Raw genomic sequence first — 24,878 nt, 5'->3', positions numbered from 1 at the left:
CAAATTTGATAAAGAAAATAAATTCTCTGACTACCATTTACCAAAAAAATACAAACAGAAAATCTCTAAAAATCTAATTTGGGGGCACTTTCAAAGGCTATTTCTGTAAGAAAACAGGCCAGGATTTTCATCAAATCTGGCCTCTTATATTATTATTATTTATAGTCATTGTTACATTAATCAGACAGTAGGTGAACAAGCTGTCCAGAGCTGTGGTTCTGTACTTCTTCTATAGCGGTTATTAACATGTCATGTTCAAAAGTAGAGGGAAAAGAATCCAGCTTAAATGTATATAGGCAAATATTGCTTACGATAGAAGCAATCACAAATCTCTTCAAAACACAAAACTATCCCACGTATACCAACATTGGCAGGAAAAATCCTTATTTGACTTTCAAACTAATCAGTTTTATCGCCAGAAAATAGGTCCAATTCACTGACAGCTGTAAGCTGACTAGTAAATTGACTCTTCATAATATCATCTCCGCTATTGTTACACTCTGGTCCGGTTCAGGAATCCTTGTCCAGCTGCTCGGTGAAAGCCTGAGTAAAGATAGACACGAACCCGGAAAGTAATCTATTTCCCAATTCTTTGGGGCGCGGGAAAGGCAGAGAATTTATGGGGACTTATTAGAGAAGCCAGGCTAATAAAAACAGAAAGATACCCTAGTGTTCCTGGCCGTGCATTGAGCTTATAGATGTAAAAGTGTTTAAGCTTCTCTGTCCAAGATGATCTTCTTGCCATCCAGTGAATGAAATTCTAGGAGAACCTGGCCATAATGTTCAACAATGCATTCTATTTATTGTGGCTGGTAATAATTAAATCTATCCAATGAAAAATGGCTGTTTGTTTATAACAAGTCCTGTTTCCTTATTATGGTTTTCTTTTACCCTAAAAATGCAATTGTCTATGGCAACAACAGTCATAAAGATTCTCATAAGAATAGAGTAATAAGTATAGCATAATAGGATTGACAGAACATTAGAAATAAAAGCGTATCTTTCCCTCTTACTTTGTTATACCTTTTGTGGGTTTTTTTCTAGAGTCAAATCTTCCACTAAACAAGGAAACACCCTGATATAAAAATTATGGAAGTAATTACTTATTATGGCCATTTTTGAAGAGTTGAGAATTTTAGATAATAAAAAATACCAGGAGTGTCAATGTTTTCAACAGCCAAAATCTACTTGAAAAAGTATCCTATGGGAATGGTCGACATGGCTGTGACGATTCCCTCTATTCTTATTACTTCAGCCTGAATATTTAAAACAATGCACGTTTGTAAGATCTAAGTAGATGAAGTATTGAGAGCAACGTATATGAGGAAAACCTTACCTTCCTGAAACATGGTATAGTCTCTCTCTCTCTCTCTCTCTCTATATATATATATTTGTTTTTGAACAAATAATCTTTGTATTTACTAAGGTACAATGAAAAGAGACGAGAAAGGTAACACATTTACTGGACTCGAGAAATACAAGCAGTAAGGTCAAATAATTTTTCGTAAGGTGTATTTCTGGAGCTGTGTTCTCTGATGGAGTAGCCTCAGACACATATGACTACTTACATTTAAGTTAAATTAATTTAAATTGAATTGCCTTAACAATGTTATTCAATCCTCAGTTGCATTAGCCATTTTTCAATTACTCGGTAGCCACACGTGGCTGGTGACTATCGTATTGCACAAAATAGCTTATGGAACATTTCCATCAATGTGGAAACTTCAATTGCACGGTGTTGTTCTAGAGAATATTCATTAGCATTAGTACCCTTTTCTTGTTCATGGGGTATCTTTTATAGCCAATGGAAAGTACTGAAGGAATAAAAGGAGAGAAGCAAAACATTGTTGTAAAAAAATCTACTGTGAGTGAACCTACGAAATCCCTGTGTTCAAAGCCTCAGCATTCAGATTTTCTTCAATACTTTATAATTACCGGGTACCAACTCTAGATTTGAGTAGATATGTTAAGAGTACTACAACCCATTCCAGATATTATCTGTACTTTTAATGAAATTAAATAGGAACTATTAGTAAATGGAAGATTAAAATACATCTGGGTGTTAATAAGGTCTTTTTCTCAGCTGGCATCCCTTGCTTTATTTCTTTTTCTTTTAAATTATCTACTTTGGTTCATTTCTTTTTAGTTTCCTACATATGCAGGCTGCCTCAGAGGCAAGAGATACAATTACCATGCCACATCTTAAATTTAAAAAATGTTTGATGGTAAATAATGAAAACCAAATCTGATAAATCAGGCAGAAATATAAAAACAAATTAAAAAGCTTGTAGTCATCTTCAGTAAGTTTTTAGAATTCAAAATTGATCCAATTATTGTCTAAAATCTTCACTTCTATTTTTGTACATATTGGTTAATAAATAGGCACACAACACCGGTTTTTAAAAAGACCTAATGTCAATTTTTCTCGAAGTCTTTTTTTCTCTAACCTTATTTCATCATTAATTCCATTTCCCTTCCTTTACATTTATAACCCTATTCTTCACTAGAAAGGAATTTGAACAAGCAAACATTTCGGCAGAAAAAAAAAATTACCAAAAGCTGTTAGCCATAAATATTCTTATAGTGTCATTTTCCTATAACTCATATTGAAATCATAGAACTTGAATTATGTGTGCAATTGGGTAGTGGGCACAATTCCTTTGCATGTGCACACATATACACACACCCATGCACAAAGTTTAAATGCTTTTTGGCTGTAGAGTCAAGTTACCATAAGTGTAGCTATTTAAAGTTAATAGCAAGACTCTATCTTTAGCCTATCCACTAACACGAAAACCACCCACCCACCGTGCAAAAACCAGAAGGAAAGTATGTGGAATTTATTGGTGGGTTTTACTATGAGTATGTTCAAATTGATTTCAAACATTGAGCAAATAAGGACTTAAATTTTGAACTGCTAAAACAAAATGTGGAAGTGGTAGACATTCTTCCAGGATGTCGCTAATTTTGAGTGTATATTTCTACTTTCAGGATAACGTGATGATTAGGTGTTCAAGAGAGTGTTCAAGAGAGTTTCAGATGTAATCCAGGACACGCGTCAATGCACTAGCTCCACAAAGAATGAGTGAGTATACTTTCATGGCTGACTCTACACCAAGCAGTGGCAAAGTAGCAATGAATGAGACACTTGTCCTCATAGTCTAGCCAGCTACAAACAGATACACAAAGAACTAACAATGATGCAATGTATAATTCCCACAAAAGAAATATTTATGAAGCTAGTAGGGGTCCAGAAGAGGCAGTGGTTAATTGAAGTGTTAATTTTTCATATGCATTTTAGACCAACAATTCCATTGATATAAAATAATAGCTTGATGCACACAGTTGCATGCTACCTAAGACAGATACAGAAAACATGCATTAATATTTTAACCATTTATTCTCAAATCCAACATGATATTTTATACCAGACCTTCTGAAATTCAACCTTGAATAAGAAGGAATTTTCAGATTATTCAGAAAATATAAGATCTCATGAGACAATATGCTTTGGGGAGACTATTTCAAGGTACGTGGAAAAACATATCTTTTGGTAAAAAATTAAGCCTAGGACCAAATTATTTTTCAGTACGGGTTACTGATATTAAATTATGAAAGTGTTTAATATTCTTGCGGTACATTTTGGGGTATAAAAATAATGGACAAGCTGTTTAAAAGACAAAACCAAAAATGTTTAATCCAGGTGACAGGAACTTTACGTACGGGAGGTTCATCTTTGCATCTTTAACTCTAGCACATTGCTAAACCTATGGTAGATAATTTCACTTTATCTTTGAACACTTAAATGAAGGAATAAATACATTTAAGTATGTAGGTGTTTACAGTGTGGGGTTGACCCATTTTTTTCCTGCTAACCCATGCACGTTCAATGCTCTCAGAATGGAAATCTGGATGGAGGTAGCCTCGGCTAGAGCCTGTTCAATGCACAGCTGTACCGAGTCTCATGGGTACTCAGGAAATCTGCTGGATAATGGCAAGATTTCTATATCTTAGGTGTCTGGGAGAGAAAAGGAAATATACTTTAGTTTGACATTGCTTTTGAACTCTTTTCCAGTCCCCATGATCAGAGGAATGAAAATTCCTTGAAGGCTCTCCCTTTCTAGCATCATGTACTAGGAAATAAGCCAGACACCAAGGGTGCAGCAAATTTAGGAACAGGGTGGAGTAGTTCATGACAATCCCCTATGAGAGAATGAGACATGATTTTCCTATCATGGAACCAATGACCCAGAGAATGAAATAAAAGCATCACACTCAATGAAACAACTTCTCCTTTATGAAGCCCTTTTCTGGATTCCAGGATAAAATGAGTTCTTGATTTGTCTAGATATTCAATGCTCCAAACATAACTCAAATGGAGATTTCAGAGAATGAGTTACCAACATAATTCCAAGATGGGGATTGCTTTGTCTCTGAATGAATCCTGTTCCATTCCCACCTTAAAGTATAATAATATTCTTGGCACAATGTTGGCGCTCAAAAAAAAATAGCTAGATTAGTTGAATGAATAATGGCCACACAAAGTTATCCGAAGATTAATTGCTAGATGAAAGACTATTCCATCCATAAAACTGACTTGCTTATATAAATGATACAGTACATAGCAATGTTATCTTTCTTATAATTACTAATTGCTACAATATTTTAAAAATATGTTCAGATGCTGCATAATAAGTTTCTCCCTTTAGAAATATTTATGCCAGCCCAGATGAAATTCATCAACAGTCTCAAGCTGGTCCAAGGGCCTACATTCCTCACTTATTACTGGAGTTGGTGGTTTGTGGAATGGAGTGTATGTGTTTGTGAATGTATGTATGTCTTTTTGAGACCCTAATTTTGTAACCACAAACTCACTCACCCAGAATCAAAGAGCGATATTGCAAATACAGTAATTTATTTTACATAGTCCATTAATTACATGAGTTTTCTGCACATATCCAGATGTGCGCATAAACATTCATTGGAAAATATACAATGTTTCTGATCTAAAATAGTTCACAGGGCAGCAAATACAGACATCCATTCTCCCTGGAGATAGGTGGTCTAACATCAAGTTAAATAGATGTGGGCTGAAATTTTAGGTTTGGTTTAAAACTTGAGCTTGCACAATCTTAACCTTACACTGGACCTTAGTTCTTCCTTCCTGGGGAGTTTTTAACGGCATCCCAATCTTCTAAACAGTGTGCGGTACATTCTGCTTTTCACATTAACAATCCTAATGTGTCCTTGAAATACCTGGGGTGCTGGGGATTGTTCAACCACAATGCACAAGTCTTGTATTATGTAGCTGGAAGAATACTTAAGAGGACTGGTAATAAAAATGACAATATATAGTTCTTAACAATTTATGTAAATTTTTAACAAATATCTGAAGTATTCTGACATGAGTATTCAAATGCCTGTATGCAATTTGATTTAATCTTTTAAGATTCTCCTTGCCTTATGGTTTCATCTTATCTGAGAGACATGGAAACTAGTCCTGTCCAGGATAAGCAATTATGACTGTTAAAAGGTGTTATTCTTTGAGTCTTGGTTCTCTCTCCCTTTGTGTTAGACTCATTATTGGTGGTTGTCTTTCAGCTCTGAGGAATGATAGCTGACAAAGATTCTCATAAATCTAGCATCTGCTCCTTAATTTGTCTTTGTAGAAATATAATATTTTCTCTATGGAGATGTCACACTTCTTATTTGGGTGAATATATTTATTAAATACAAAACTCTCTTAAAAGTATTAATAAGAACCGATTTTAAAACAACAAAAGCTGTAGAGTCTTCCTACTTGGTCTTTAGCTTGATGCTATTCACTTCCCTATTACAATACACAAATAAATAGGAGAGAAAATGGTACCCTGGTATGAATTCATCTGAAATTCATAGATTTCAAGTTTCAACATTTTGTGGTTCCTATTTGGCTACCTAATGCCAAAATGCAGCTTCTTAGAACAGGAGGAGAAGGGGGACTTATTAAAAATAATCTCACAAACTTCCTTGCACGTGAGATGACTTTCATAAATGGCATTATGACAAATTAAGTGCAAATGAATCAGAACATATGGATTAAATTTCCCTTGAAATATACATGGTTTTGTAAATTACGAGAAAAAAGGGAACGGGAAAATGCAGTCTTAACTTTGCCAAATCCAAGACGTTTGAACAATTGTTCAAGAGAGCACGCCAAACCCATATTTTCCTCCTTTAAATCCACCTAATATGAGAAGAAATACTTTGAACTTATATAGCCAGTTCCTTCTCAGTAACTCAGTCCTTTTGGAATTTCCTCATATCTTCCTTATAGTAGCCTTGTAAACAAATTTTAGATATAACATTGAAATTTTTACTTTATATGTGTGATTATGAGAGAAGTTGAAAATTTATGTGCTTTGTAAATAAGGAAGAACTAACTTAAATTAAATGAAAGCCAATGAATTCCTCTTTTTACCAAATTCTGCCTTATAAAAAACATAATCCCCAGCAACATCATGAGAAATAAATGTCGTGGATTGATGTTATGAATTGATTACAGAAGTTTCTAACTATTCTGAAGGCAAGACTATTTCCATAAATACAATTGTATGCTCAAGGCCAAACAGAAGCTTTTTGGTCATTTACAGATTTATTTTTGTAATGATTTTACTATACAAGGAAGATGTGTTCATTTTTTAAAAAGTCAGATTCCGGATAAACCATAGGAAAAAAAAATCAGAAATAGCATCAACTGCAACATTTGAGGTGTAATCTTCCACACTTTATCCTACATGTAATTACACATAAATATTGTTTATAACACGTGTGCTATAATATACATTGTATATTGCTTATTCTAATTCAATTTAGATATTTATAGTATGTGTATATAATACGTACATAGATTTTATAATTGTTGTTAAAATTTGACCATACTACATACCTTATTTTCTAATCATTCTCCCTCAACTTATTGTACTTATTTTTCTTTTAATATATCTGTATGTCAACAACATAATTTACATAACGTCATTGTCTGATCCACACTGGTTAGGCACATTTATGGTTTCAATTTTGTCTATATAATGAAAACTCGGTATAGGCAAATTTGGAAGTTCCTACTTATAGAGCTTGTAAACATCTAAATGATCATATTGCCCCCTACCACACACATTTCAATTCAGTATTCCTGTAGACCCCACCAGGGGAACCAATCTTCCCTCTTTGATTCACTGCTTGTCTTCCCAGGCTTACCGTAGAGTGACACGTAATAGAGATTCACTGCATGAATGAATGAGCGGGTGAAAGAAGGATCATTTCTGTCCTAGAGTTCCCTAAACATTCCACTCTCTCTGAATCTCACTCTGAGCTCAGCACTTCCTGGTCTCCATCAGCATAGGGCACAGCTCTACTCCTTCTGCCTTTATTTATTTCAATCTATATAGCAGTCCTACCGACCACGCCCTTGTTTTACTTTTGTGGTCAATTTATTTGATCTGGTTTCTGCAATGAGCATGCATTTTTCATTACAGAACCCGACCTAAAAATGGAAACTTTATTTGTTTGAAGTACTAAATAGGAGGATTTATATTAACTTGGAAACTAGAGACACAAATTGGCTGAAGCCAGTAAGAGAAACAGAAGAGATATGTCCATAGAGTAAAAATATGGATTCCTTTACCTACCATTACCCTCCAGAGAGTCGTTAATATATATTACTTTCAGTCTCTCCCCAGCTACGCCATCTCTGGCATCATTTGCACTGAATAACTCAAAGACTTGAGATTTTGTACTTTACCCTTTTCCTCAGCAGAAACAGCCAAATTTCTTCTCATCCAATCCCTTCCTCACTGCTCTAACTAACCTCCAAATGAAGCAATAGTACCAAATGTTTCTTTTTTTTCTGCCAATAGATTTTAAATAACTACATCTTTAGCTTTGTACGCCCTGCAATTATTAGACATCGCGAATTGACTTAAAACAAAAAGCACTTATCAGAACAGTCAACGTAATTACCATAAGCAATTGCCATGTGCCCATCACTGTGTTTTATTAATATTTGTACAAATCATGATTAAATGCTTTTCATGTCCTAGGCAGCATGCTAAACTTAGCCCCATATCAGATGCGGCCACTGGCATCAAGCTCACGGCAGATAGTCAAGGAAAAAACAAAAACAAAATGAAAAAGCCCAACATGCTATGTGGTAGGCACTTGATAAAGAACACCTGGGAATTTATAGGAGCAAACAGGAAAACATGTAACTGTGTTGGGACTGAAGGACAAGGAAACCTGCATAGCCGAGCTAAAGGTAGAAATTATCATAGAAAGGAAGGTATGGATTTAGAACATATTTAGAGTACAGAATCACTAGGACCTTGTGAGCAATTCGACGTTGGTAGGAATGGAAGAAAGATCCGTGCATTTGTTTGTGATTTCAGGCCCTGGGTGAAAAAGCACGTGTCGGAAAAACAAACGGAGGTGCAGAGGCGTTAGAGGACCTGCTGTAGACAGAAAGGTGAGTAAGATGAATGGATAGATGGAGAGTGAGATGAATTAGATTCCATAAATATATAAAAATTTGCATATATACATATTTATACATCACAGCTTTCATGCTGTGTATGTATACGTGGATATGCGTTTAAAAAATAGACTCATATTCTGTATACTATTTTGTGGCCTCCTTTTTTTGTTGTTGTTAACATATCAGGAACCTATTTTCACCTCAGTTGATATAAATCTATAACACTCTATCCAATATTGATATAGCAGTCCATCGTATGGAAAAAAACATCCGTCAGCAGGACATTGGACAAACAAGCTCTAAGGCATCCTTTAAAGACTTGTAAACAGCAAATTACATGATCATAATTTTCTATTAGAAAGTTTTCCCTAGCAGAATATTTTGAAGGAGCCACACCTAGTAGAAAGGAACTCTATGTAGGAAGCTAATAAAATATTCTATGTAAGAGATATTTAAAGTCTGAGCTGAAAATAGCGCAACTGGTAAGGGAAAAATTACATGATGCAGAAGGTCAGTTATGAGCAGGGCTTGTAAGTATCAAATACAAAGAAAAGGGGATTTTGTTTTAAAGATATTTAGTATGCACAATCAGATGCATTACATCACTAATAATATATTGGTGGGAGGAGTATTTTAAAAAGCAATAAAAATGAAATTGAGGATTTTGGCTCGATGGCAAGAAATAGTGATATAATTTGCCTGGATAGAGAACAGTGGAAGAGACAGCCCTGTGGGAGATGAGAGTAAGATGCTGAGTCCATTTATCAATTTTTCATTTGAGAAACTTATGTGGCATTCTGAAGGATGTGCCTATAATTCAATAGGAGGAATTAGGTCGAAATCATAACTGTGGGTCTATTCTGCAGAGAGGTCATAATTGCAATTTTCGATATACATAAAATTATTCAGAAATATTGTGCAGACTGAGAAGAGGTGAGAGCAGAATGCTAAAGAATGAGGAGAACCCGAAGAGGGAGGGTGGAGGAGAAAGAACCCTGAGTGTTGTCCTGGCAGAAGATGGAGTCAGATCCTGCTTGGAGATCAATGAAAATAAGCATCAAAGTGTCTCCTGTAGTTTTAACAAAAAAGAAGATACCAAGTTACTTTAGGGAAATCAGCCTAGTTGACATATAGAGAGAGAATCCAGACTACCATTGACTAAGAGGTAAATAAACTTGAGGCAGTAGAGTCAAGAAACGTAAAAATTTGTCATGGACATTGGCTTCAAGGGAAAGGGAGCAACTGGGTGGGATTACAGGAGTCAGAAGAATGAGTGTAAGTGTGTATGCACACATCGCCCCTGTGTGCGTGCATGAGTGAGAAGATTCTGAAGAGACTTTAATAGTTTGTGGACTGCAAGGAGGGAGCCAACGAGAGGCTAAAAACATATAGAAAAGGAAAAATAAACAAAGAAACAGGGTATGGGATTTAAGACACTGGTGGAGAGATTATTCCTTGAAAGAATACATTCGTCTGTTGTCATGGGAAGGAAGGAGAAAGTTATGTACAAGAGAGGTGAAAACTAGGAAGAAGTTCAAGGTTGGTGGTCTCTAGGATAAAATGTAAACAAAGGCGGTGGAGTCGAGTGTGAGAAAGTGCAATGGAGTTAGTCTGAAAGGACCTCATTTATTCCTGGAACCTTGGTTTATTCTGTTCCACAGTCATGAAGATATGTGGAAATGGTTAGCAAATAGAAATTTAAAGGATTTCAGATTGATCATAAACTATATGGGAAGTAATGAAGGATAAGGCAGCTAAGTATCACCCTTGCTTTAGCAAATAAATATTTCCACATCTGCCAGTTTAGCCTTCTCTTGAGACTTGAGAGCTAAACACTCTTGCCTGTTTTATAAAACTAACCTTCCACTGTACTCGGATCTCAAGCCTTGCTCTCTTTTAAGGACCTTGCACTGACAATTATGCTCCTCTCCTTTTAATGTTTTTCTCTTAATTCCCTGTTTGAGATAAAACTACTTAACTCTAGTTCTTCAAATTCTCAGCTTGCTCTTGCTTTCCAAAGTCTTGAACTCTGAAATTTACACTTGGTGACTGAACTTGCACATCCATCTCTCTTAATACCAGCTATCTTGCCTCCATCGCTATATCTACATGAGCACTGCTCTCTGAAAAGTGACCTGTAATTTATTGATAAACACGGTGGCTTTTTCTCAGTTTCATTCTCCATCACTCCTCTGAAACATTTAAACTTCTGGATATCTCTTAATACCCTATATACAAGCATTTCTTTTAACTTCTCTGCTGTAGGATAAATTTAAAAGTTGCAACATTGTTTTCTGGGTTCCCCCAACAACTGCATTTTCAGAACCAAAATTGGGACTTACGAACTTATTGGGGAATTTTGAAAATTACAGTGTCTTATAAATTTGAAATCTTTAATAGAATAACATTCAATAACACAGTTAAATTATACATTAACTTATGTAAAGAGTGTCTTTTTAAAAAGAGTATATCTCAACAACTTGGGACTTTTCTGGAAAATCCTAGGAGTAGTCAACTACAAAGTGTTAAAGTCACTTATCATATGTTTTTGGCTTAAATAGAATGAATTCTATTGAAGGATAATAACCTTAATTAACAATATTAATAGGTGAATTCGATAAACTAATTTTAGATATCTCTGGTTCCTTAATACAATTTTGTTAAAATATGAAGAAGTCCTAAAAATATCCCAGTCAAAAGTGATCTTCAAAATATACTTTCCCAAATGTGAAAATTTAAGAACACCTTTTAAAAGTCCCATAAATTTTTACTTTTGGTCTTGGAAATGTTCCATTTTTCCACTTTAACCATCAACACTTCTGATTCCCTAAGCATGTATTATTTGCATCCTTGGGTTATGCCAGGCACAGTGGTAAGTGCTGGGAATGTGGAAGTGAACAAAAAAAAAAGACACAGTCCCCCGCCCTCATGGAGCTTACAGTCTGGTGTGGGAAACGATTGTTAATTAATTCATTACACAAATAAATTTACCACTGACGTACGTTTCCAAAAAGGAAGTATATGAATCTGTGAGATTTGAAGATGAGAAAAGATTTCCCTGGGGAAGTGATGTTGGAACTGAGATCTGAAGCAAGACTAGGACAGGAGATGAGCGTGGGGGAAGGGTGGAAAAACAGGACAAGATCCTCACCGGAAGGACCTAATGCAAAGGTAATAGGACAGGAAACAGTAGAGTATGTGCGAAGAAATGCGAGTCTGTTTGGAATGGAGCTATAAGGGACAGCTGAGTGAGGTGAAGGCGTTGGGACGTGGAGAATCGTTCTCATGAGCCCATTCTAATGCATCAGAAATATGCCTAACACAGAGATGATGCTCAATAAATATTTGAGGAGTGAATAAATAGATAATTCTTTTAAAATGTTGAAAAGATACCACTTTGGGGACTAAGTAGGAGAAGAAACAATTCCCCATGATTTCTAACAAGATTGGCATTTGAGAGATATTTGAGCCTGCGGTGAAAATAGAAAGAGAACAGCTATACATGTAAATTAAGGCATGCCAACAACAAAGGAGCTTTACCACTGTGCAGAATCAAAGGGCTAAGAAACAAAGACAGAAGTTACTCTTTTTAAGTTCACACTCAAACCAAGGGATATGCATGATAGAGACATTGCCGGATTCTAGGGTCTCGTATTATTGATTTAACTCTGTAGTGCTTATTCACCAAGCAGTAACGCCAGCAAAGACTGTACTCCTAATTAAATATCTTTAAATCAATGTTCCCAGACTTCACTCTCAACTTTACTTTACAAATTACTCTTTTATTCAGATGCCTTCTTCATTACCACCGGTATAGTTTCATATAATATAACCAGACATTTATTTTTCTAAAAATTTGTCTGAAAATCGAATCTCAGGATGTGTACCATCCTCCTAGTTACATAAGTGGCCTATGAAACCTTTTTGGTAGTCTAGGGCAGGAATTTTGATATCAAGAGGTATTGACTGAGGTGGAACACGAAGGATTTTTAGGGCAGCGAAACTATTTAGCGTGATACTATAATGATGATACACGTCATTATACATTTGTCCAAATAAGTATATAAAACCAAGAGTGATGGGACCATCCAGGTGGTATAGTGGTTGAGATTGCATGCTCAACTTCGACCACCCAGGGTTTGCCAGTTTGGATCCTGGACATGGACCCACGTACCTCTTGCCAAGCCATGCTGTGGCAGCATCCCACATGGAGGAACTAGAATGACCTACAACTAGGATATACAACTATGTACTGGGGCTTTGGGAAGAAAACAGAGAACAATAGTGAACCCTAAGGTAAACTATGGATTTGGGGTGATTGACAGGTGTCAATACAGGCTCATCAATTGTAACACAGGATCCACTCTGATGCAGGATGTTGGTAATGGGAGAGGCTGTGCATGTATGGGAGCAGGAAGTCTATGGGAAATCTCTGTATTTTCCACTCAATTTTGCTCTGAACATAAAACTGCTACAAAAAATAAATAAATAAAGCCTTTAAAAGAAAAAAAAAAGTGAGCTAAAACAGTTACATTAATACTTGACAAAATAGGTCTAAAACCAAAAGAACAATAAAAGAGTAAAGAGACTAAAAAAAGAGCTATTGACCATAATCTTCATGAGTTCATATAGTCTAACAAATAGTGGCACTTTCTGTGTCTTTTTTTATTGAATTAAAAAAGGAAAAATAACTAGTTAAAGGACAATGTTCCATGTTAAGAGTGTGGGAAAAATAACGTGAAAACTAATACGTGTCTTCGAAGTGCCAAATGTTATTTTTTATTTCTAAATATTTTAACTCCCAATAGAAAAGTAAAAATCTTCTTGAGTTTGTCTTCATAATTCTCTGTTCCAAATAGACCACTGGTCTTTGTTTCTTTTCTAAATCAAATTTTATCATTGCCTATTAAGTTGCATTTCATATCCACGATGGGAGCACCATATAGAAAACTATTTGATAATTTATTAAACATTCATTTAATTTCATCCAGTTTTATGAAGTACAGTGATGCCCACTGAGTGATTTTCACAAGATTTAGAGAGTTTTGACACCTCTTTGTGTGTCTAACTTTTGATATGTTGTATTCACATGATACACATTAGAACATAAATGTTTTTCTTAATAAAATGCATTTACAAAGATATTTTTGGAGATTTTACAAGTCCTGAGATGGTTGCATACTCAAAAGTCTGATAAAGTCAGAGTTAAATAATGCTCTATGTGTTACATCTCTATATATGTTATACAATGGAGGAGCATATGATTTATGTTTTATCTTAATTGGTACTGCAAATATGTGTCCTTTGACATATGAAAAATGTTCTTGGAAATAGATGTGTATTAACACTTTCATATGATATAAATAATTAAAATTTTAAAATAGGAGTTGTTTTTTAGTCATCCCTTACACTAGTTTATAAAAGTCATGAAGTCAAAGCCTTACTTGTATTCCTTTGCCCCTAATTCAGGCACTGCATGTAGGATGTGTGGCTGAGGAATTTAGGTAGACAAGAGCTATGTTAGGTGTTCAGGGTAGCAATGAGAAGCAACAGTTTTACATCTTTATGTAAACAAAAGAAAACTCTCATCTCCTTAGAATGTTTCATTAAAAGAAATGGGGCATTTAAATTCATATACAGATAGTAAACTCCAGAGATTATTAAATTTATTACTCTAGTCATGCTCATCTTTTTCCACACTATGAGGTAAGAACACACACACACACAACATGTGAATATAAAAACATTAAGTTCAAATTACAATTTAGAAAATTAGATAATTATGTATGCTAATCATTTACTGAAAGCATATAAGATATGTCAAAAGCATAGTTAAGTTATATAGTGGAGGTAAAAAAATTGAATTATAAAAGATATAAAACTCCAGTTTTTAAAAATGTTTTGAGGGGACTGGCCTGGTGGCACAGCAGTTAAGTTCGCACATTCCACTTCTCTGTGGTCCAGTGTTCTCCGGTTCGGATCCCAGGTACAGACATGGCACCGCTTGGCATGCCATGCTGTGGTAGGCATCCCACATATAAAGTAGAGGAAGATGGGCACAGATGTTAGCTCAGGGACAGTCTTCCTCAGCAAAAAGAGGAAGATTGGCAGTAGTTAGCTCAGGGCTAATCTTCCTCAAGAATAAATAAATAATAAGGTTTTGAGAGGACGGGCCCCATGGCTGAGTGGTTAAAGTTCTTTGTGTTCTGCTTCCGCAGCCCAGTATTCACAAGTTTGGATCCTGGGCACAGACCTACTCCATTCATCAACCATGCTGTGGAAGCATCCCACATACAAAGTAGAGGAGGCTTGGCACAGATGTTAGCCTAGGGATAATCTTCCTCAAGCAAAAAAATAGGATTGGCAATGGATGTTAACTCAGGGCAAATCCTCCTCACCAAAAAGAAAAAAAAAAATTGATCTACACTTTCCTTTTTATGATTCCACTATTATTAGGACCCCTAATAATATAATTGCCTCATTCAAATGGCACCTTTTAATTTAGGATAACTAGTTCTTTAGTTTTATCCTGATTAGGATAGTCCTTCTTCCTGAAAAGATTAAGGTTGATGGAAGAGAATGGAAGTCTATGAAGTTCTCAAAGATGAGAACAATGTATGAATCCATTTATTAGAACACAGAAAATGAAGCGTGGGATTCATGGTGAAAGAATTAAAAGGAATAAAAAAAAGTAATTCCTAGAAAATGTAGTAATTTTTAAAGGTTGACCTGAAAAAAGTGTACACATGAAAATCATAAAATTAAAAGACCCACATAGATTCATAGGTGGTAGAATGAAAGTAGATTATCACAGAAAAATTGTACGGAATCACAATTCTAAAATATAGAATAAGCCATGAAAATCTAAGAAGCTTGATAAGTTTGGAGACAACTCAATGGGAAGCAAAAACTTCACTTTGCCTCACTTGTCTTTAGCCCACTCAGTATAACTACACGTTTACAGTGGAAATATTGATGTGTTTCATCAGAACGGGCTGCTCCAGACTGCGGTGGTGCTCTGTACAATGCTGCAGATTTTCATTCTAAAATCTGAAATGTTCTGAGATCCAAAGATCACCTGTTCTCGAGGGTTATAGACAAGATATCGTGGACATCTGTAACATCGGACTTGGTTCTCTCCTCCCTAATTTCCATTAATTCACACTCATCCATAGTAGCCCTGAGACGTTTTTCCTCTGGGCCTCCTATCTTCCTCCAAATCAATTCCTCCTTTATCTTAAAGTTCATCTTACAATCTAGTGTGTTTTTTGGGTAGGGGACTGACGAGGAGGGGTGGATAGGAGTTTGGGGAGCATAGTTCATAGAAGGATGCTTAATTACTATTATTTTCCTGGAATGTGTTTTAGATTTCATAGGGAACAATGTAGTAGGGAAGTGTGGTGTTTCTTATTTCAGTAATGATTTTTCCCCTTGAGTAGCACTGTATACGATGGAATTCTCTGATGTCATTACTTTAAAAGATGTTGTATAAAACCCGATATTTTACTGATGTATTCTTCTAATTTCATGAGACATCAAGGAAAAACATCACAATGGTAAATTGATTGAGATAATCTTACAATATGGTGGCTACCCTGGGTTATCTAGAGGATTCTAAGTTTTGCAGTCTACCATAGGATTTCTTTAAGTACAGCAGCATCTTAAAATTCCAGATATATCAGCAACTAGAAAACTATTTTGTAGCATCTATGATGTGCATACACTTTAATTTCTCAGAAGCTTGAATATAGAAGGGGTGCCAAGGAGGTTATGGTCTGACCTCCATATGCTTTCATATGCTTAGAAAATGAAGATGCAAAGAGTTAAATTTTAACTTTCTTTCCCTCTTTATCTCTTCAAAATACAGTATTTGAATCCTGGCTCTTCTTTCTAGCTATGTTATCTGGGAAATATTTCTTAGTTTCTGTGCCTCAGTTTCCTCATTTTTAACACAGACATAATAGTAGTATCTACAGATAGCATTCTTAGGAAGATTAAAGCTCTTGGCAGAGGGCCAGGAATGTCATAAGCTCTCAATAAATGTTAGCATTTACTATGGTATGGTTGTGGCTTTTGTTGTCTCACTTCCTAGCCGAAAAGATGGTTTGTGGGTGGTGTATATGAATATATCCAAAGGGGAGGTTCAGAAGAAGGTGAAACTGATCGCTTGACAACCTCTGATTCATTCCTTTATGTTTCAGACAGTGTGTTGAATGCTCAGGGTACTTGCCTCTTATGAGGCTTATGAACCCACAGATGAGATAGAAATAATGTACTAATAACGATGGAGGATAAATGTCCCAATGGTAAACAGTATGCTTACCAAATACACACTGATTGTGATTTTATTTTAGGTAAAGTAAAAGTAATTAAGTAAGGAAGAAAGATAGAAGATAGATAGATGGAAATTATATTTTTAGCTATAGCACATATAATTTTTAAGATATGAATAAAAAAGCATTTGATAGGTTAATAAAAATGTGTGCATGTTAAAATTGGTAAGCATGGATGTAATACATTCCATCTGCCCTAATTACAGTTTTATTGTCAGCATGCAAGGATTACCAACAACCTTATATTATGCCAACCATAAGTTCTCAACATTAGACAAAATGTATAGAAGCTCACACATTTCTCTAAAAAGTTAACCGCATCTAACATTGCCAAACGCAGCAAAGCACCGCCTTACAGGGGTAACATTCAAGTTGGTTAATATAATATTTTTCTCTCACAAGTAGCATGTCACTATAATTCAAAGATATTGATGAAGAAGTAATGGCTAAAGTGAAATTTTTGACATCTGGCAATATAGCCATATCATATAGATCATTTCTGTTATGTTTTGTCAAAGAATCTTAAATTTTTCCTATCTCAACTTTCACAAACACAAATAATAGATCTCTTTCCATATTCTCCGCAATAACATTTGCAGTAAATTTAATTTATAATACTGTCCGAAGTATCCAGTGCTATACTGCCATTGAGATTATTGAAATGATAGTTCTGCTAGATAATCTATCAATCCAAATGGCAGAACTTGGACCAATCTCGTCTATATTAAAATTACCTTCCCTCTAAGAAACCTATAATTCTTTTCTTTTCTTTTACAACTTTGTCTCTATTTTGAGTTTTCTGAATAATTGCTTTCCTACTGATCAAAAACAAATTCTGGTATACCAGGTACACTGTCATTGATCACTCTAAGTACTAATGTATGCATAAAAATATGTTTATGTTTCAGACTAAAACTGACATGGCTGTAATAAGACCCCATACACAATGTAGCACATCACTATCTTTCTACCTAGGGAGGAAGCCAGCTTGAGCTTTATAAGAATCAAGATTTGGTCTAAAAACATACTGATGACCTGCTTGCCTATTATTCCTTCCATGTCCTCCTTGCCTACTCTGATTTGTTACTATAATACATTGAATGTATTACTATTAATTGCTACAGTGCCACAGAGTGCAAAATGATGACAAAAATTTTACAGCTATATATTTTTCCCATCATAGTCATGAAAAGTATTGTGTGAGCAGTTTGTCTAGCATGGTAAAGGATAAAATAATATAGCATGCTTTTAAATCATTCTGTATGATGATTTAAAGTGGTAGCTTGTAAGACTCTGGAAACTGAATTTACAGGGTTTTTTTCCACTACAAGGGCATCAGTCGTGTTGATTTTTCAAATCTTTAGTAAGCAAGAGAAAAGCCATGCATAGGAATCTCCAAACCGGAATTTCTTTTCAAAGTATTTTGGAAAGCTTGAAGACCAAAACCTAAAATATAAACGTAGCTGCAGCATTCAAACAACTGACTTTGTGGATTAAATTGACTGATTTCCTTAACTAAATTAGTTATTGTTGTATCATGGTCCGCAGAATTGGAAATTCTAGTTGAAGTCCTTGATGTCCTTTGCTTCTTCATTGTTATCTATGTTTTTTCTTTTTTGAAGAAGATTAGCTCTGAGCTAACATCTGTGCCCATCTTCCCCTACTTTATATCTGGGAAGCCTGCCACAGCGTGGCTTGACAAGTGGTATGTAGGTCCACACCCAGGATCCAGGCCAGGGAACCCTGGGCCACCGAAGTGGATCACCATAGCTTAATCACTAGGTCACTTGGCCAGCCCCTTCCTTGATATTTAAAAGACAGAAGTCTTCGGGGTTGGCCCTGTGGCATAGTGGTTTAGTTCACATGCTCTGCTTCAGCAGCCTGGGGTTTGCAGGTTTGGATCCCGGGCACGGACCTAGCACTGCTCGTCCAGCCATGCTGTGGCGGCATCCCACATGAAATAAAGGAAGATTGGCACAGCTGTTAGCTCAGCAACAATTTTCCTCAAGCAAAAAGAGGAAGATTGGCAACAGATGTTAGCTCAGGGCCAATCTTCCTCACAAACACAAAAAAAAGATAGAAGTCTTTCTTCAAAATGGAGAGAAAGGTTGTTCCTCTCCAAAAGGAGTTGGAAACAAAAAAAGATGATTAACAATAGAATAAGCAAGTTCTCTCAAATAATATCTGGGTTAAAAATGTCATTCACAAATTTTTTGTTTTAAAAATTGAAGGAGCAAATAACAGCAGTTATGAAAGCAGATGGGGAAACTGAAACTTTTAATGGTCTGGGTTCTGGTGTTAGTTTATCTGATTTTCCAAGAAGACATCAAAAGATGAATATCAGTGGAAATTAATAGGGTCTTTCAGATAAGTTTCACATCTCAACAGTTTGGGAAAGGCTAAAGCAATCAACGAGGTCAAGTGAGTAGAAAAATAATCGGCTATTTCCCACTGAGTAGATAAAGCAGCTTAACTGCTATCATTGCATTCTGTAGCCTCTTAGCATTAGGTATTAAAAAATGCAGATGAATTTACAAAACAGTAAATAGAAGTTTAGTTAGAGAATAAGCCAAAATATGTGGTTGTGGGTGTCAGTGTTTTAACAAAGAAACAGATTCCCATTCTTTTTTTCCAATTCTACTTCAAAGCACCTAATTCAGTCATGAAAGGAATTATTTCTAGAAGGAGGATCCATGAATGCCTACTGAGTGGGGGCGCTACCTGCTGCTATGCATAGGGCAGAAAGAAAAATACTGTTCCAGACATGAATCCATGGGAATTTGTACGCACTTACCTTTTATTGCACCTACAGAATTAAGAAATTAGAAGCAAACAATTTACTACCCTTGAGGGAAAAAATAGAAGCAACCAGCCAAGGATCTGATGTTTTTTGTAATTTAACAGTATTTTTCAAGTAGGTAGTTCAATCATATGGCTCACAATCAAAACAGTACTAGAAGTTAGAAATTAAGATGTTTCATTGTGTCTGCTGTCTTGGTCTAAACCATTTCTACCCCCCCAAGGGCTACCACTTTAAACGGTTTCTGGTATAGACTGTTCTTTTTTCGGTACAGTCAAGTGTCACATAACATTTGGGTCAACGACAGATCCTGTATACCAAGGTGGTCCCGTAAGATTAGTTGTCTAGATGTACAGTAGGCCACACCATCCAGCTTGTGTGAGTACACTCTGTGGTGTTCACACAACAATGAAATTGCATTTAGACCATATCCCCGTCGTTTGGCGACGCATGTCTGTATATAAAGAACATAAAAACATATGACTAGATGTCGAATATACAAATATATTCTTATCTTTTAATTGAAAAATAGTACAATTTACTTCTCTTTGTTGTAAAGTTCTGAGTTTTAATGGAAGTATAAATTTGTGGAACCACCTCCAAATCCAAAATCCAGATGAGTGCCATCACTCCCAAGAATTCCGGTGCTATCCCTTTGTAATCACACTCTCTCTCCATCTCTAACCCCTGGCAACCATTGCTCTCTACTCACTCACTATAATTTTGTTTTTAAGAAGGTCATTTCAATGGAATTTTATGACATGAAACCTTTTGAGTTTGGCTTCTTTCACTCAGCACAGTATCTCTGAGATCCAGTTGAATCATTGCATCTCATCAACAACATGTGTGAGTGCCTTTTTCGCCAAAGCCTCTCTAATTACACTTACAAACCTACACACACGCATACATACACACACGACTTCTTTAGGGAAGAATTAGAAAGGTTATCAGGACAGGGGAAGGCAAGAACTCTGGCGTTAATCACTTAACTTGGACCACTGTGTCAGGAAAATTGCTTTTAAAAGGCCAAGAAATATTCTGAAACGATAATTTGAATAAGGTTTGTTAAGTCAGTCTGGATCTCTTTTAATAAATTTCACCCATTCTCTTGTTTTTATGCATCCATTCCTTTTCCAATGAGTTGCTTTGTTTTATTGAACTCATACATGCTCTTTTTTTTTTTTTTTTTGAGGAAGATTAGCCCTGAGCTAACATCTGCTACCAATTCTCCTCTTTTTGCTGAGGAAGGCTGGCCCTGAGCTGACATTGGTGCCTATCTTCCTCTACTTTATATGTGGGGTGCCTAGCACAGCATAGCTTGACAAGCAGTGCCATGTCTGCTGCCAGGATCCGAACTAGCGAACCATGGGCTGCTGAAGCGGAACATGTGCACTTAACTGCTGCGCCACCAGGCTGGCCCCTCATACATGCTCTTTTTAAACACAAAGACAGAAACATTTCCTCCTACGTTTTGTGAATATTTCAATACAACTCTATATATTTGTTTACTTGCTTTTTATTGAATTACTTTGCTAATTGTCTTCATTTCTTAATTTACTTTGGCTAAACACAGCAGAAGTTCCAGGCAGGAAAATTTAAACTTAGACTATTCTTCCTAATATAGGATCCCACAATTCTGGGCCTGGATTTAAGTACAGGGACTCATAGTTGTTGTAACAGATACATCCAATATTTAAGGTTTAGTTTCTTATTAACTTTGAAACTTAGTATTAATTCTTCAATTCCACCTTTTAATGATCCTAAATAAAGGAATTTTTGTTGTCGTTGCTATAATATTTTAATTTATTATTTATGAACAGGGTAATTGCAATTTGTCTCTAAGCATTAATTTTGGATTTATTCAGGATTTCCTATTTAGGTGTTGGTTCTATAGTTAAAATGACTCCTTCACAGCCACTATTCTATTTCATTAGCATATATTTTCAAGCTTTTAGAAACAACTTATATGAAAAATATACTTATGGGCCTTGAGACTTAGAATTATTTATTTTTGACGTAGGCCACTAGGTGGGAATTATTATACTTTGAAAGTGAAATGAGAATTATATACCCAACATTAGAAAAATGTTTAATTAAGCAGGCTTGTTCCAAGTATAATATTAAAATATAATTACTCCACATACAAGAAATTTAAGGAAAATAGATATAAACCAGACAAATTTTCATGTGAGATTTGAGTAGTCTTATTACTTTCAAGTTAAACCTTTTGGATCCTGTTTATTAAATAGTCAAATAAAATTAATTTTATTTGCCCAAAATTGCTCGTTTTAAACTTTGGCATAACTTAAAAGTTATAGCAAAAACATATACACTAAGAAAGAAAAAATTCTCTGAATTAATTTGTTTTCAATAGTCTAGTCACTGTTTCCTAGTGGTTTTGGTTTAATTACAAATTGATTTTATTATAGTCTAATATAGACTTGTCCTGGATTTATACAGATAAGTTGGATGAATGAAAATAATTTCTGACTAGATTATTTTCAATCAAAGTACAGGTACCAGGTAAAACCACTTCTTTCAGCAATTTTTAGCAGGGTTACACCTCACATAGTGCTTCCTATGTTTAGTGTTAGATGGATGTTTTCAGTGGGACTTTGAGAAGCTTGAAGTTATTCCAAGAAAAGTGATCTAAATGTTAGAAATTGTCTGAAAACCATTTTATTAGTTATGGTTTATTCATTCCACACCTCCATATAGTGCATGTATGTAGTTGCATGCCAACTATGCACAGATGCTGTTCCAGGTGCTGAGAATGTATCTGTGAACACGGCTATTTGCGTCCATGCTAAAATGGCTGGAGAAGTTTGACCTGCAAGCAAAGATAACGTTTTCACTAATTTATACATTTTTGGACAGAATCACTTTCAAAAATCTAAAGCAATATAGACAACAAATATTTATTGAACATCTACTATGTTGTAGTCATAGTGCTTGTTGTAAAGATGCCAAAACATAAGCCATGGTCCCTACCCTTGAGAAGGACACAGCCTGGTGCAATTACCAAAGCAGAACCATGGCTGCTATAAGAAGGAGCCATATTTGGATCAATACAAAGTAATTATTAATTATCATATCATTTTATTACAAGGCAGCCTCAAAAAGCAGTAGGCTGACTTACACTGTAATGAGCTCCTTGTCACTCAACAGCTGAATTATTACTTTTCAAGGATAGTTAAGTAATCCTATAGAAGGCAACACGGAATATTACATTTGAAATAGACCTGGTTTCTATTTCCCACTTGGCCACTTCCTGAAGATATTAAACAGAAAAGTGACTCATTGAGTCTAAGTTTGTCATTACCTTATAAAAAGATAATGCGACCTGCTTTTTTTGGGCTGTGGTAGGAATGATCTGAGAAAACACGTTGAAGAATTTATGTGATCTGCAAAATGTATGCATAAATGTAAGATTCTAATATTTTGGTAAGAGCAACAATGCACTGTTTGAGATGCTAAAGGCTAAATAACTCTGGGTTTCCTTCCCAAACTAAAGACCCCCAATTCTAGAGCTGGAAGAGACCTCCCAATTATTTTACTAAATTTCATTTTGTAAATAAAACTAAAGACATACAAAAGTAAGTTATAGATATACAGATATAAAATTATACATATGCTAGCTAAAGGCCAAGAAGATCCTATAAGTAATTTATTTTGCCTTTTTTGTCTTCTCTCCTAAAAATCATGTAATGTTTGAAAATTTGTTTACTAAAAGTGTTTTAACTCTTCTTTCTATAGTGTTCTTCTGGACTCCTTGTAAACAGAATAGATATTATATAATAAAAATATTGATACTGGAAATTTTCACCTACTAAAATAGGATTTCATAATTATTATTTTGAGCTTTCTTCATTTTAATAGGATTTTGAAAGATGACCAGTAAAAAAAATATTGTACGATGCTAAAGTATTTGTCATCTGTGTAAGAACATATTTTTATGACTGCTGAATGCAAATAATAATATTTGCAGTTATTAGTATTTTACAATTTTCAAACATTTTTAGGTATGCTGTAAAAAATGACATATTACTGATTTGTTACAAATGAAACATTGTTATAAATAATAACTTTAAAATAAGTTAAATCTCAGAAAAGTCAGGACACATAAGCTGATAATCTTGTAAAATCAGTAACCAGTGTACATTTCATGACTCTGAAAAGCCAAAAGAATAACAGTTTCTTATAAAAATACATTTCTGGTACTACCTTATTATGGCTTTTTATTGGTTTCAGGTGAAGTGGGGAATAGTTAAAAATTATATAATCTGACAAACTACAATTAATTTCCATGAATAATTAATTTCAAGGAAACTAACTTTATCTGAGACCATTAATATGCCAACAAACATGATAACAAATTCAAATATGAACTATATATTTAACTGAGCTGAGTGAATAGAATTACAACTTCAAAATAATTATAAATAGATCTTAAAGACTACAAAGGCAATATGATTAATGACCTTTTACCTAAACTTAGATTATAGAGCATGTTTACTTGCAATTGAGTGTGGATGTTTTTGAGAAATACAAGATATTCTTGGAATACTCACTCTGTTTATGGCAAATGTTTTGAGTGGTTTTGCCAATAAGACTGATTAACTGAGTTTATAATCTCTTGGCTGGCCCTGTATTGTCTTGAGATCATGTTTAAGAGCAATTTTACACAAGACTTAGATTCTTCAGTAACCAAGAACTATCACCAAATGGAAATCTCAATGAAAGTACCATCACACAGCCAGTGGTATTTCTTTGCAAATATAACTCTGTCACTGTGACAAAATGTGACTGGCTGATTTATGCAACCAATGGCCTTCTCTCATTAACAAAGGTCACTAACCAGTAGTGTAACCAAATTTTGGTTACTTGTTTGTTTAAAAAATATGTAGTCATGACAGAATACTCACTACGAATATCTAGTAGGGCTTAATGTAATTGAAACATGTCCTTTTTTGGTCTTTGGTTATCTGTGGAGACAAACTCCAAAGAGAAGAGAGAATTTAATTATCTAGTTAAGTCTGAGGAACAAGGCATTTTCATCAAAACCTTTCAAGATATTAGAAAAATAATATTTTTGGAAATTATCCAAATACTGTAACATTGGTGGCTGTGTGCTAAAATTAACTGATTGCCACAATTTTCCAACTTATTTTCAGTTTGCACAGAGAACCTAAATAGCCATTTAAGTTTGATAAAAAAAAAGCTGCAAAAGCAA

The sequence above is a fragment of the Equus quagga genome, chromosome 16 (assembly GCF_021613505.1).
Source record: "Equus quagga isolate Etosha38 chromosome 16, UCLA_HA_Equagga_1.0, whole genome shotgun sequence".
Classification (NCBI taxonomy): Eukaryota; Metazoa; Chordata; class Mammalia; order Perissodactyla; family Equidae; genus Equus; species Equus quagga.
Note: the sequence above shows the minus strand (reverse complement) of the source record.